This window comes from Cetorhinus maximus, chromosome 16 (assembly GCF_964194155.1).
Source record: "Cetorhinus maximus chromosome 16, sCetMax3.hap1.1, whole genome shotgun sequence".
Classification (NCBI taxonomy): Eukaryota; Metazoa; Chordata; class Chondrichthyes; order Lamniformes; family Cetorhinidae; genus Cetorhinus; species Cetorhinus maximus.
In genome coordinates this window covers 104,448,332-104,461,522 of record NC_135894.1, presented here as the reverse complement: position 1 = coordinate 104,461,522, position 13,191 = coordinate 104,448,332, and the positions used below count along the sequence as shown (strand labels likewise).

General features: G+C 47.3%; 1 protein-coding gene across 3 annotated transcripts in view; it reads right to left on the bottom strand.

Moving 5' to 3' along the window:
• Window positions 1-13,191, bottom strand: part of LOC144691862 (cell adhesion molecule 2-like) — a 561,087-nt gene that overhangs the window by 36,414 nt on the left and 511,482 nt on the right. The gene's annotated exons all lie outside the window — the stretch shown is intronic.

Sequence of the window (13,191 nt, the reverse complement as noted above, 5' to 3'; positions counted from 1 at the left end):
TTGATTCTCTGAGGAGTGACTGATGTCTGGGAGAGAGTGAAGTTTAATGATGATCACAGCAAAGGGAGACCTTTGGTGATAACCAGGTGGAGCCACGAATATCACGGCTTGCTGAGGGGGTCTAATGGGGAGAGCTGCCCTCTGCTATCTCGAGCAAGATCATGCTTTCTTTGTGTGTTCAAGCTGGTCAGACCTGCTCATCCCTATTCCAACCCTCCCCACCACTAACATGCCCCATACACATATCTTCAGTTAACATAGGAATAGGAGGAGACCATTCAGCCCCTTTGAGCATGTTTCTCCATTCAATTAGGTCATAGCTCATCTGCACCCCAATTCCCTATCCCCATCTTTGCTGTACATCCCTGGAGACTCTTACCCAACACAAATAGATCGATGCCAGTCTTGAAAACTCCAACTGACCCCAGCATCGACAGCCTTTTGGGGAGAGAGTTCCAGATTTCCACTCCCCTTTGTGTGGAGAAGCACTTCCTGACATCACCCCTGAACAGTTTAGCTGTAATTTTAAGATTGTGTCCCCTTGTCTTTGATTTCCTCGCATGAGGACATAGCTTCTCGTTTGTACCCTACTGAATACATTAAACATTTTAAACACCTCAGTTAGTCACCCCCAATCATCTATACTCACAGAATAGAAGCTCAGTCTAATGTAGCCTGTTAGAAATTAACTATACTTCCTGTAAAATCAACTTGAACTAGGTAAAGGAATAGGTTAGTGCTTAAACTGCTTAAGGTTTAATTTCCATAGAAACAAGGTGAGTGATCTCAATTCTCGGGTAATGATGACTCGCTCCAAAGGGGCCATGGACAGACTGGGCCTTTTTGCAATAGTGGATAAAAAACTGATAGGTACTTCCGACAATCATGGTACAAAACTCTGCTCAGCTTTTTATTTAACCTTGCTTATTAGGAATGCTTGCTGAAGTCCATGAGTTCAGGTAGAATATAACCTATTTCAGTGAGAAGCACCGTGGGTAGAATTTTTCGCTTGGCATGCAGGCACCCGCCCAACCCGCTCAAGCGGGAAATAGCGCGTGATAATGTGGAGCGAACGTCCCAACGTCATCGCACACTCACGCAATATTTCGATCGGTGGGCGTGCGTGAGATTCGGCAGCGTGCCCGTCGACAATTAAGAGGCCGATTAAGGCCATTAACGTATTGATCAATCGTGATTATTTTTGTTGCCCATCCAGTGCTACAGTTGGCGGGCGGGCGATTTGGCCAGGTGAGGGACCTCATCCAAGGGCGTGATGAGGTTTCCGATATTAATTAAAAAAAGAAATAAAAATGTTTGGATGGAATTTACATCAGCCACATGTTCAGGTGACTGATCCTGATGTGTGGACATTGTTTTTGGCATTTGAAAATCTTTAGTTATGGCTTTTGATATCTTCAGTTGCCTGAGGCAGCTCTCTGCCTTCAGGGAGCTTTCTGTGAGTGCTCCCCCCCGGTGTCCGCGCCGACATCGGCACTTGCCCTCCTCCCGCCCTCACCCCAGCAGTGCTGACCATTTCAGTGCAGCTTCCACGCTGGTTGCCCGTTAATTGACCGGCCAGCATGAGATTGCGGTCGGGGGTCGATTGTGGGCGGCGACCTGTTTCCCGGTTGCTCCCAGGCCTGCTCTCCGTGCCCACACGCCAAACCCAAAATCCTGCCCCATGGTTCAGCGGCCTGATAAAGAATAAAAACAGCTGAACTGAACGGCCAGTATGAGCAACTTGCTGCATGTCCTATGAAGAGGCCTTCATCATAAATAACTGACAGTGGAATAGATACAAATAATGAACTTTTGGGAATTATTTTGAGGCCAGAGATGGAATGTTACTGGGAGAGTGAAACTGGTCAGAGAGAACAGCCTGAGATGCAGCAAGGAAAAGATGAGGCAAGAGTGACCGATCAAGGCCAGAAGTTTCCAGAAGCTAATGGCAGGTAAGTGGCATCAAAGGCAGGACTTTCAGCCCAAGGTTTAGACAAATAACTCAATGTTTTATAGGATATTTTGAAATGAAGTGATTCATTATAAAGTGAAAAGACCTTGTCAAAAATCAATCTAGGTGACCACAGCTGAAAAAGGGTTATTATAAAGTAAGAGACTTTGGGAATGTTCAGTGCAGTAGGCGATGGAAAAGAATTCTCAAGGAAGACTCTGATTAAAACTCCTGAGTGGGTCCAGAGATTGAGAAGACCTAAGCACTGAGAAGTGGAAGAAGAAATGAAGAGCTGTTCATGTATACCAGCCATACTGCCTGATATGGGCTGGTACTCACTACTTGTCACAGTCATAGGTTTTTGTTCTGTAGCTAGGGTGTTAGATTCCATCTTAGATTCCAATTAAACTCAATGTCCCCACCATATTGGGTGTATTTGATCCTGATTGCTGGATTAGATAATGATAACTCTCCAGCATTTTTCAAGATTTAAAAAAAAATCATGCAAACATGTCCTCACAAAGTAACCCCCTCTAAATTCTGCACTGAACCCCCTCCATCAGCTTGCTGGGGTCTGACTCCCAGAATTGAACACAGTCACTCCAGGTGCAGTCTAAGCAGAGCTCCGTACAACTGAAACACAACAATCTCCTCTGTGTTCCAACCCTCCAGATAAAGGCTAACGTTCCAGTAGCCATTTTGATCACTTTTTGTAATTGTGCCCTAGCTTTTAATGATTTGTGAACTTAGACTCTCATATTCCTTTGCTCCTCTACAATTCCCAGTATCTCACTGTTAAAAACATTTTCCAATTTGTCTTTCTTGGTGGAAATTAGATGACCTCACACTTGCCCACCTTAAATTCATCTGCCAGGATTTTACCCACTCATTTCATCTGTCAATGTCCCTTTGTAACTTCCTGCTTCCATCTACACAATTCACTGTGACTCCTAACTGAGTGTCATCCATCAACAAACTCAGATATGCAACTTCCTATTCCTTTGTCCATGTTATTGATAAAGGAGAGGTTCTGGAACATATCAGTGGGGACTGTCACTTCTCACATCCCAATCAAACCCTTCATCCTCTCAGAGATTGCTGTGGGAGGAATGGGTTTCAGTTCATGGGCCACTGGCACCAGTATTATGGTAGAAGGGAGCTGTTCCAGTGGGATAGACTTCACTTGAACCATCCTGGGACCAGTGTCCTGGTGAATCGAATAACTAGGGCTGTAGAGAGGGCTTTAAACTAAATAGAGAGGGGCAGGGAGAGTTCTGGAGAGTGGATACATAGGCTTACAAAGGAAAAGGATATGGCAGCATTGCAGGGCAGCTATTTAGGTAATGATACCCAGAGTGTGACAGGTAGGGACAGTATGTCCAAACATTAAAAAACGGCAGCAAATAGAGTCAAATGTAGAAAAAATGGTAAAAAGGCAAAATTAATGGCTCTTTACTTAAATGCACATAGCATTTGGAACAAAATAAATTAATTAAGAACATAAATAGAGGTCAATGTCTATATCTTATAATCATTACAGAGACATGGTGACAAGGAGATCAAAGCTGGAAACTAAATATTCAGGGTTATGTGACTTTTCAAAAGGACATCTAGGAAGGAAAGAGTGGTGGGGTAGCCTTGTTAGTACGAGATGGAATAAGTGCGATAGCAAGAAATATCTTGCATCGGAATATGGGTGGACGTAAGAAATAACAAGGAGAAGGAGACACTGGTGGGAGTTGTCTATAGGCCCCCTAACAGTAGCTATACTATAGGATAGAGAATAAATCAGAGGATAATGAGGGCATGTAAAAAAGGCAGTACATTCATCATGTGTGACTTTAATCTTCATGTGGATTGGGAAAATCAAATTGGCAGAGGTAGCCACGAGCAAGAATTCATGGAGTGTATTCAGGACAGTTTCCTAGAACAATATGTTGTGGATCCAACCAGGGATCAGGCTATTTTGGATCTGGTAATGTGTAATGAGGCAGGTTTAATAAATGATCTCAGAGTAAAAGATCCCCTAGGAAACAGTGACCATAACATGGTGGAATTTAGCATTCAGTTTGAGTGAGAAACTTGGGTCAGAAACAACTGTGCTAAACTTAAATAATGGTAATTACAATGGAATGAGGGCAGAGTTGGCTGGAGGGGACTGGGAAAGGAGTTTAAAAGAAAAGACAGTTGATCCACAATGGCAGACATTTAAGAAAATAGTTCATCACTCTCAACAAAGATATATCCCAGTCAGGAAGAAGGATTGTAGGAAGGGGATAAACCAACCATGGTTAACCAAGGAAGTTAAGGACAATATCAAATTGAAATAAAAAACATATAATGTGGCAAAGATTAGTGGTAAGCCAGAGGATTGGGAAAGTTTTTAAAACCAACAGAAGATGACCAAAAAATAAAAATAAAAAGGGAGAAAATAAACTTTGAGGATAAACTAGCAAGTAATATAAAAATGGACAGTAAGAGCTTCAAATAAATAAAAAGGAAGAGAGGGGCCAAAGTGAACAGAGGCCTCTTACAGAATGAGGCTGGGGAAATAATAATGGGGAACCGGGAAAAAGGAGAGGAATTGAATAAATATTTTGCAATAGTCTTCAGGGTAGAAGACACTAATAGCATTCCAAAAATACTAAATAATCAAGGGGCAAAAAGTGGGGCGGGGAGGAAATAAATACAATAAGTATCACTAGAGAAAAAATACAAGGGAAACTAATGGGGCTAAAGGCTGTTAAGTTACCTGGACCTGATGGGTTGCATCCTAGGGTATTAAAGGAAGTAACTAAAGAGATAGTGGATGCACTGGTAGTAATCGTCCAAGAATCCTTAGATTCTGGAAAAGTCCCAGGAGATTGGAAAACTGAAAATGTAACACCCTTATTCAAAAAGGGAGGGAAACAAAAAACAGGTAACTAGAGACCAGTTAGCTTAACATCCGTCATTGGGAAAATGGTAGAGTCTATTATAAAGGATGTAAAGCAGAGCATTTAGAAATACATAATATAATCAAGCAGAGTCAGCATGGCTTCATGAAGGGGAAATCATACCTGACAAACTTATTAGAACTCTCTGAGGGGTTAACAAGCAGGATGGATAAAGGGGAACCAGTAGATGTAATATATTTGGATTTCCAAAAGGCGTTTGATAAGGTACCGCACATAAGGCTACTTAGTAAGATAAGAGCCCATGGTGTTGGGGGTAGTATATTAGTATGAATAGAGGATTGGCTAACTAATAGAAGCCAGAGTTGGGACAAGTGGGGCATTTTCAGGATGGCAGCCTGTAACTAGTGGAGTGCCACAGGGATCAGTGCTGGGGCCACAATTATTTACAATATATATTAATGACTTAGATGAGGGAAGTGAATATCGCCAAGTTTGCAGATGACACAAAAATAAGTGGGAAGGCAAGTGGTGAGGATGACACAAAGAGTCTACAGAGGGATATAGACAGGTTAAGTGAGTGGTCAAAAACGTGGCAGATGGAATATAATGTGGCAGGAAGAATAGAGGAGTTTAACTATTTAAATGGAGAAAGACTACAGAAAACTGCAGCTCAGAGGGATTTGGGAGTCCTTGTGCATGAATCACAAAAAGCTAACATACAAGTTCAGCAGGTAATAGGGAAGGCAAATGGAATGTTGGCTTTTATTTTTAAGGGAATGGAGCATAAAAATAGGGAAGCCTTGCTAAACCTATACAAGGCACCAGGTAGACCACATCTAGAATACTGTGAACAGTTTTGGTCCCCTTATCTAAGGAAAGATATAATGGCATTGGAGTTAGTCCAGAGAAGGTTCACTGGATTGATCCCAGGTATGGAGGAGGGATTTTCTTATGAGGAGAGGTTGGGCTTGTGCTCATTGGAGTTTAGAAGAATGAGAGGTGACTTTATTGAACATATAAAATTCTTAGAGGGCTTGACGGGGTAGGTGTTGAGAGGTTGTTTCCCCTTGTGGGAGAGCCTAGGACCACAGGGCATAATCTCAGAGTAAGGGGTTGCCCATTTAAAACAGAGATGAGGAGGAATTTCTTCTCTCAGAGGGTAGGGAATCTGTGGAATTCTTTACCGCAGAGGGCTGTAGAGGCTGGGTTGTTAAGTATATTTAAGACTGAGATAGACAGATTTTTAATCAGTGAGGGAATCAAGGGTTATGGGGAAAAGGCAGGAAAGTGGAATTGAGGATTATCAAATCAGCCATGATCTCATTGAATGGTGGAGCAGACTCGATGGGCCGAATAGCCAACTTCTGCTCCTACGTCCTGTGGTCAATCATTTTTTAAACCAGGTCATGAAGTTATCCCCAATTCCTGATCTTACCATAGAGCCAGTTTCTCTCCTTATAATGATTCCACTGGGAGCAAACGTTTGGAACACAAACCCTAACAATTCAGCCAGGCCCGTGTGAAGCCAGCTCCTAAACCTTTCATTCTAGCTTTAGCAGCCTGTTAATGTATACCAGCCTCAATGACACACTTCAATGATGAAATTTATATGTCCTTCAGTGCCTGTAATATAGAGACGATGTATTGGGTTGCAGTCTTAATATATTTTTAAGTCCACGTTACCCTTCTTTTAATATCCTGCTGAATTTTGTTGTCTACTTTTGTTGCTACATGATTGTTGAATGTTATAACCTGATTATTTAGTCTATATATGAAGTTTTCAGCTACTCTGCGATTTAGCCTTTGAGCTGTGAACATGTTTCTTGAATAAAATACCAAAATACCAAAAACTGTTCCAGTGAAGCCTGACACAAACTGGAGGAACAGCACCTCATCTTCCCACTAGGCACTTTACAGCCTTCCGGACTGAATATCGAGTTCAACAACTTCAGATCATGAACTCTCTCCTCCATCCCCACCCCCTTTTTATCTCATTTTTTCAATATTCATCCTCATTTCTTAATTTTTATTTTTTAATTTTTATCCACTTATTTTTATTTTCATTTTTATTCATTGTTTTATCCCCACCTTTTTTCCTATTTTCAATCTTTTTTCCCACCGTCCCCTCCCCTCACCCCACCCCACTGGGGCCATCGGTCACTTGTTCATGTTGTTCTTCCCAGAGTGCTTACCCTGGTCCTGCTATTACCACATTCTCCTTTCTGACCTTAATGCCACCATCAGTGCCTCCTTTAGCCTTTACCACCACCATTAACACCCCCTTTACCACCACCATTAACACCCCCTTTACCACCACCATTAACACCCCCTTTTACCACCACCATTAACACCCCCTTTACCACCACCATTAACACCCCCTTTATCACCACCATTAACACCCCCTTTACCACCACCATTAACACCCCCTTTACCACCACCATTAATACCCCCTTTACCACCACCATTAACACCCCCTTTACCACCACCATTAACACCCACTTTGTCCTTTTGTTCATGACATCTTTGTCAATCTCTCCTTTGCCTCCACCTATCCCTGACCTTCTATCCAGTTTCACCTGCTTCACCCCCTTTAAACAGTATAAATTTCATCACATTTTTACTTCTCTTTAGCTCTGAAGAGTCATAATGACTCGAAACGTTAACTCTGTTTTTCTCTCCACAGAAGCTGTTGGACCTACTGAGTTTTTCCAGCATTTTCTGTTCTTGTACCGAAAACCTATTCGGGGTCATCAGGCACCTGGGGAAGCACTGGGAACAGGAGGAGGCCATTCAGCCCCTTCAGCCTGTTCTGCCATTCAACATAACTATGGCTGATCAGTGACCAACCTCCATTCATCTGCCTTGGCTGTTTCCTTTCTAAATCCATGTCAAGCAAAGGTCTTTCATAGAAACATAGAAACTAGGAGCAGGAGTAGGCCATTCAGCCCTTCGAGTCTGCTCTGCCATTGATTATGATCATGGCTGATCATCCAACTCAATAGCCTGCTCCCGCTTTCTCCCCATATCCTTTGATCCCTTTCACCCCAAGAGCTATATCTAACTCCTTCTTGAAAACATACAATGTTTTGGCCTCAACTACTTTCTGTGGTAGCGAATTCCACAGGCTCACCACTCTCTGGGTGAAGAAATTTCTCCTCATCTCAGTCCTAAATGGTCTACCCCGTATCCTCAGACTGTGACCCCTGGTTCTGGACTCCCCCACCATCAGGAACATCCTTCCTGCATCTACCCTGTCTAGTCCTGTTAGAATTATATAGGTTTCTATCAGATCCCCCCTCATTCTTCTGAACTCCAGTGAATATAATCCTAATCGACTCAATCTTTCCTCATATGTCAGTCCCGCCATCCCAGGAATCAGTTTCAATTTCAGATTTAACATCATTAACTGTGCTAGCATCTACTCCTTATTATGGAGAGAGTACCACACTTCTACCAACCTCTCTGTTAAGAAATCTTTGCTAACTTCTCTCCTGAATGACCTGGCTTTTAAGGCCCATTGTCCCTGACTCCCTCACCGATGGAAACACTTTCTCTCTCCCTAGTGTATGATTCAATCCAAATCCTGAAAGTTTCAATCAAATCACCCCATAATCTTCTGTATTCCAGGCAATACAGCCCTGGTTTACACAATTTCTCCTCAGCAATCTTTGTGCCAGTGGTAAGCTTGGATATACAGTTCTCAATTGTGTCAGCTAATTCATTCACAAATGTACTAAATAGTTGAAGCTCCAGTAGGGCTCCTGGGCAGGTCAAGTAGTCACACAGCAGAATCCCTCTTATTAACATCCTGTAGTTTTATCAGCAGGAATGCAGAGAGCCTTTCTTCAAATTCAACCATGGCTGTGAGACATTGTTATTTGAGTATATACCCATTACCCAACTCTCTGTCTTCTACCACCAAACCAATGTCCTAACCAGGCCAAGAAATTGCCTTCAGTTCCACCAGCTTCAATACTGGTGAAGAATCTCTGACATGAAACCTCATCCCTGAGATATGGAGATGATTAGAATCTCTAAATGAAGTACTCTGAGTTCCTCCCAATCGTGTCAATGAGCTTGCGTTCTGGGGTTTAAATGCCAGGCCTACCAATGGCTCCAGCCTCGAACTCACTAAACAGGACGTTTGTCAAATTGATCCCCCCAGGAATCAGCTGTTGGGGATGTAGAATCGTTTCTGGTGCCTGTTTAAATGTGTTCAGCATTTCTCTCAGTCATAACTAGCTCGAATCTGACATGTTCTCTCAGACAGAACTAAATACACATGCAATGAAAAAGAAATTAAAACCAGCAGATGTCAATTTAGTTAAAAAATATAATTGAAGTAAATTTGTTACCTACCCTGAAAAGAACTTCATTTCTGCAAATTTTACTCATTCGAACCAGACATTGCACAAGGCTCCATCGACACACGTACACACCTGCTGTACCCCACTCGGTGCGTACACACCTGCTGTACCCCGCTAGGTGTACACACCTGCTGTACCCCACTCGGTGTACACACCTGCTGTACCTCACTCAGCATACACACCTGCTGTAGCCCGCTCAGCGTACACACCTGCTGTACCCCACTCAGTGTACACACTTGCTGTACCCCGCTCAGCATACACACCTGCTGTACCCCGCTCAGCGTACACACCTGCTGTACCCCGCTCAGCGTACACACCTGCTGTACCCCACTCGGTGCATACACACCTGCCGTACCCCGCTCAGTGTACACACCTGCTGTACCCCGTTCAGTGTACACACCTGCTGTACCCCACTCAGTGTACACACTTGCTGTACCCCGCTCAGCATACACACCTGCTGTAGCCCGCTCAGCGTACACACCTGCTGTACCCCGCTCAGTGTACACACCTGCTGTACCCCGCTCAGCGTACACACCTGCTGTACCCCGCTCAGCGTACACAACTGCTGTACCCCGCTCAGCGCACACACCTGCTGTACCCCGCTCAGCGTATACACCTGCTGTACCCCACTCAGTGTGTGTGGGACCCGTACCCCAGTGAGGGTCAGTGTGTGTGGGACCCGTACCCCAGTGAGGGTCAGTGTGTGTGAGACCCGTACCCCAGTGAGAGTCAGTGTGTGTGGGACCCGTACCCCAGTGAGAGTCAGTGTGTGTGGGACCCGTACCCCAGTGAGAGTCAGTGTGTGTGGGACCCGTACCCCAGTGAGAGTCAGTGTGTGTGGGACCCGTACCCCAGTGAGGGTCAGTGTGTGTGGGACCCGTACCCCAGTGAGAGTCAGTGTGTGTGGGACCCGTACCCCAGTGAGAGTCAGTGTGCGTGTGTGACCCGTACCCCAGTGAGAGTCAGTGTGTGTGTGGGACCCGTACCCCAGTGAGAGTCAGTGTGTGTGTGGGACCCGTACCCCAGTGAGAGTCAGTGTGTGGGGGACCCGTACCCCAGTGAGAGTCAGTGTGTGTGGGACCCGTATCCCAGTGAGAGTCAGTGTGTGTGTGTGGGACCCGTACCCCAGTGAGAGTCAGTGTGCATGTGTGACCCGTACCCCAGTGAGAGTCAGTGTGTGTGTGGGACCCGTACCCCAGTGAGAGTCAGTGTGTGTGGGACCCGTACCCCAGTGAGAGTCAATGTGTGTGTGGGACCCGTACCCCAGTGAGAGTCAGTGTGTGTGGGACCCGTATCCAGGTGAGAGTCAGTGTGTGTGGGACCCGTATCCAGGTGAGAGTCAGTGTGTGTGGGACCCGTATCCCAGTGAGAGTCAGTGTGTGTGGGACCCGTACTCCAGTGAGAGTCAGTGTGTGTGGGACCTGTACCCCAGTGAGAGTCAGTGTGTGTGTGTGGGACCCGTACCCCAGTGAGAGTCAGTATGTGTGTGTGGGACCCGTACCCCAGTGAGAGTCAGTGTGTGTGTGTGGGACCCGTACCCCAGTGAGAGTCAGTGTGTGTGTGTGGGACCTGTACCCCAGTGAGAGTCAGTGTGTGTGGGACCCGTACCCCAGTGAGAGTCAGTGGGCTGAATTTTCCCGTGAACTTGGGGACACCCTAACATTGGGATGAAATGGTGGTCTCAGGCCTGTACATGCCGGGGATGGACCCTTGGAGCTATCTGTCTAGAGGGGGCCTCCTAATTGGTTGCCATTAGAGAGGTTAAGGCACTTCCTCTTGCTGGTGGCCCAATCAGAAACCTTTGCAGTCCAATTTGGGGAGCTGGGTGTTGCTGAGACAGGAAGGAGAATGTGAGAACACCTCTGAATGGAGAATCTGGTTGATGGGTAAAACTGATTCAATGTTTTCGAGGGGCCCGGGCAGTGGGGTCCCAGGAAGGTGACCAAACCCCCGCCTTCTCCAAGGAAGTTTTAGCCGGTGGTCTCCACATGTGGTGGGTGGCTGCTCCACAGCCCAAGGTCTAAGTCCAGCTGTGATCTTCATTATTTAAATTGGCTACTCGTCTCCATTCCATAGAATGTTTCCTGGCAGCAGGAATGCATCGGAAAACTGTCCTCGCACGGTTCCTCCCTATTTTTCCAGCATTCCCTACGTCCAATCCTTGCCCCGAAGGAGCAAGAAAAATTCCGCCCATTGTCTTTAACATGTCTTTTTTTATTCTTCCATGGGAGGTACGCTGGTTAGGCAGCATTTCTATTGCCCATCGCTAATTGCCTGACAGCTCCTTACATCAATATGTGTCCTTTAGTATAGATAACTACACAATGTACACGCTGGTTTATATAGATATGTGCACTCCATGTGATACAGATGTGTGCAGTGGCTGTGGCCCAGGGGTGTACGCACTGACTCTCACTGGGGTAAGGGTCACACATTTACTTTGGCAGACCTCAAAGCTTTGATTAACTGATCACCACTGCCCACACACAGTATATCTGTCAGGAGTATGTACCAGGGCCAGCTGTGGTTTAACTCAGACTCTTTCCCTGTGAGTACAGCTCTGTCTCGCACTGCGGTGTTACTGACCTGCCCTGTGCCTGCTCTATGGGCAGTTTGTTAGAGAGCAATCGGACCCTGCCCCAGAGATCCTGGGCGTTGTGCCCAGTCTGGGACCTCCTACGAGGGAGTGATGGGGCAATGAGCTGGGGACCTACGAGGATCCTAAGGAATGTTTGTGATGATGAGGTTGAGTTGGACCCAAGTGTTATGAAATATTGAAAGGCAATGAAATATTTGAAAAATTAACTGCTGTTCCCATCTGGAAATAAACAGTTACTGGGCAGTGGGGATTTTTGCAGGAAGCTATATAATATCGTATCTTCAATCTCTTTACAGTGACCACATCACCAACTTAAACCTTTGCGCACAAACACCACAGGACCAACCAAGATTGAAACTGCTCCACAATTCAACTAGCAACCCAGAGGCACTCATCAATGGGCCAACGATCATTGGGTCAAATCTGTTCCCACCCTCCACAGGAACCAGTGAAGATTGGTTCAGCAATCGCTTTCTATGCAGCCAGTTTTCTCCCTGGCTCATTGCGAGGAACTGCTTCTGGCTGGAAACCCAGTTTGACATCTTGGTTAACTGTTGGCCCAGCATCACACCTACTCCCACCCCCCCTACCCCCGCCCCCCCTACCCCCGCCCCCCTACCCCCGCCTCCCTACCCCCGCCCCCCTACCCCCGCCCCCCCTACTTCCGCCACCCTACCCCCGCCCCCCTACTCCCGCCCCCCTACTCCCGCCCCCCTACTCCCGCCGCCCTACTCCCCCCGCCCTACTCTCCCCGCCCCCCTACTCCCGCCGCCCTACTCCCCCGCCCTACTCTCCCCGCCCTACTCCCGCCCCCCTACTCCCGCCGCCCTACTCCCGCCCCCCTACTCCCGCCGCCCTACTCCCCCCGCCCTACTCCCCCGCCCTACTCCCGCCCCCCTACTCCGCCGCCCTACTCCCGCCCCCCTACCCCCGCCCCCCTACTCCCCCGCCCTACTCCCGCCCCCCTACTCCCGCCGCCCTACTCCCGCCCCCCTACCCCCGCCCCCCTACTCCCGCTGCCCTACTCCCCCCGCCCTACTCCCCCGCCCTACCTCCGCCCCCTACTCCGCCGCCCTACTCCCGCCCCCTACTCCCGCCGCCCTACCCTACTCCCGCCCCCCTACCCCCACCCCCTAACCCCGCCGCCCTACCCCCGCCCCCCTACCCCCGCCCCCTACCCCCGCCCCCCTACTCCCGCCGCCCTACTCCCGCCGCCCTACTCCCGCCACCCTACTCCCCCCGCCCTACTCCCACCCCCCTACTTCCATCCCCCTACTCCCACCCCCCTACTCCCGCTGCCCTATCCCCACCCCCCTACTCCCACCGCCCTACCCCCACCGCCCTACCCCCACCCCCCTACCCCCAACCCCCTACTCC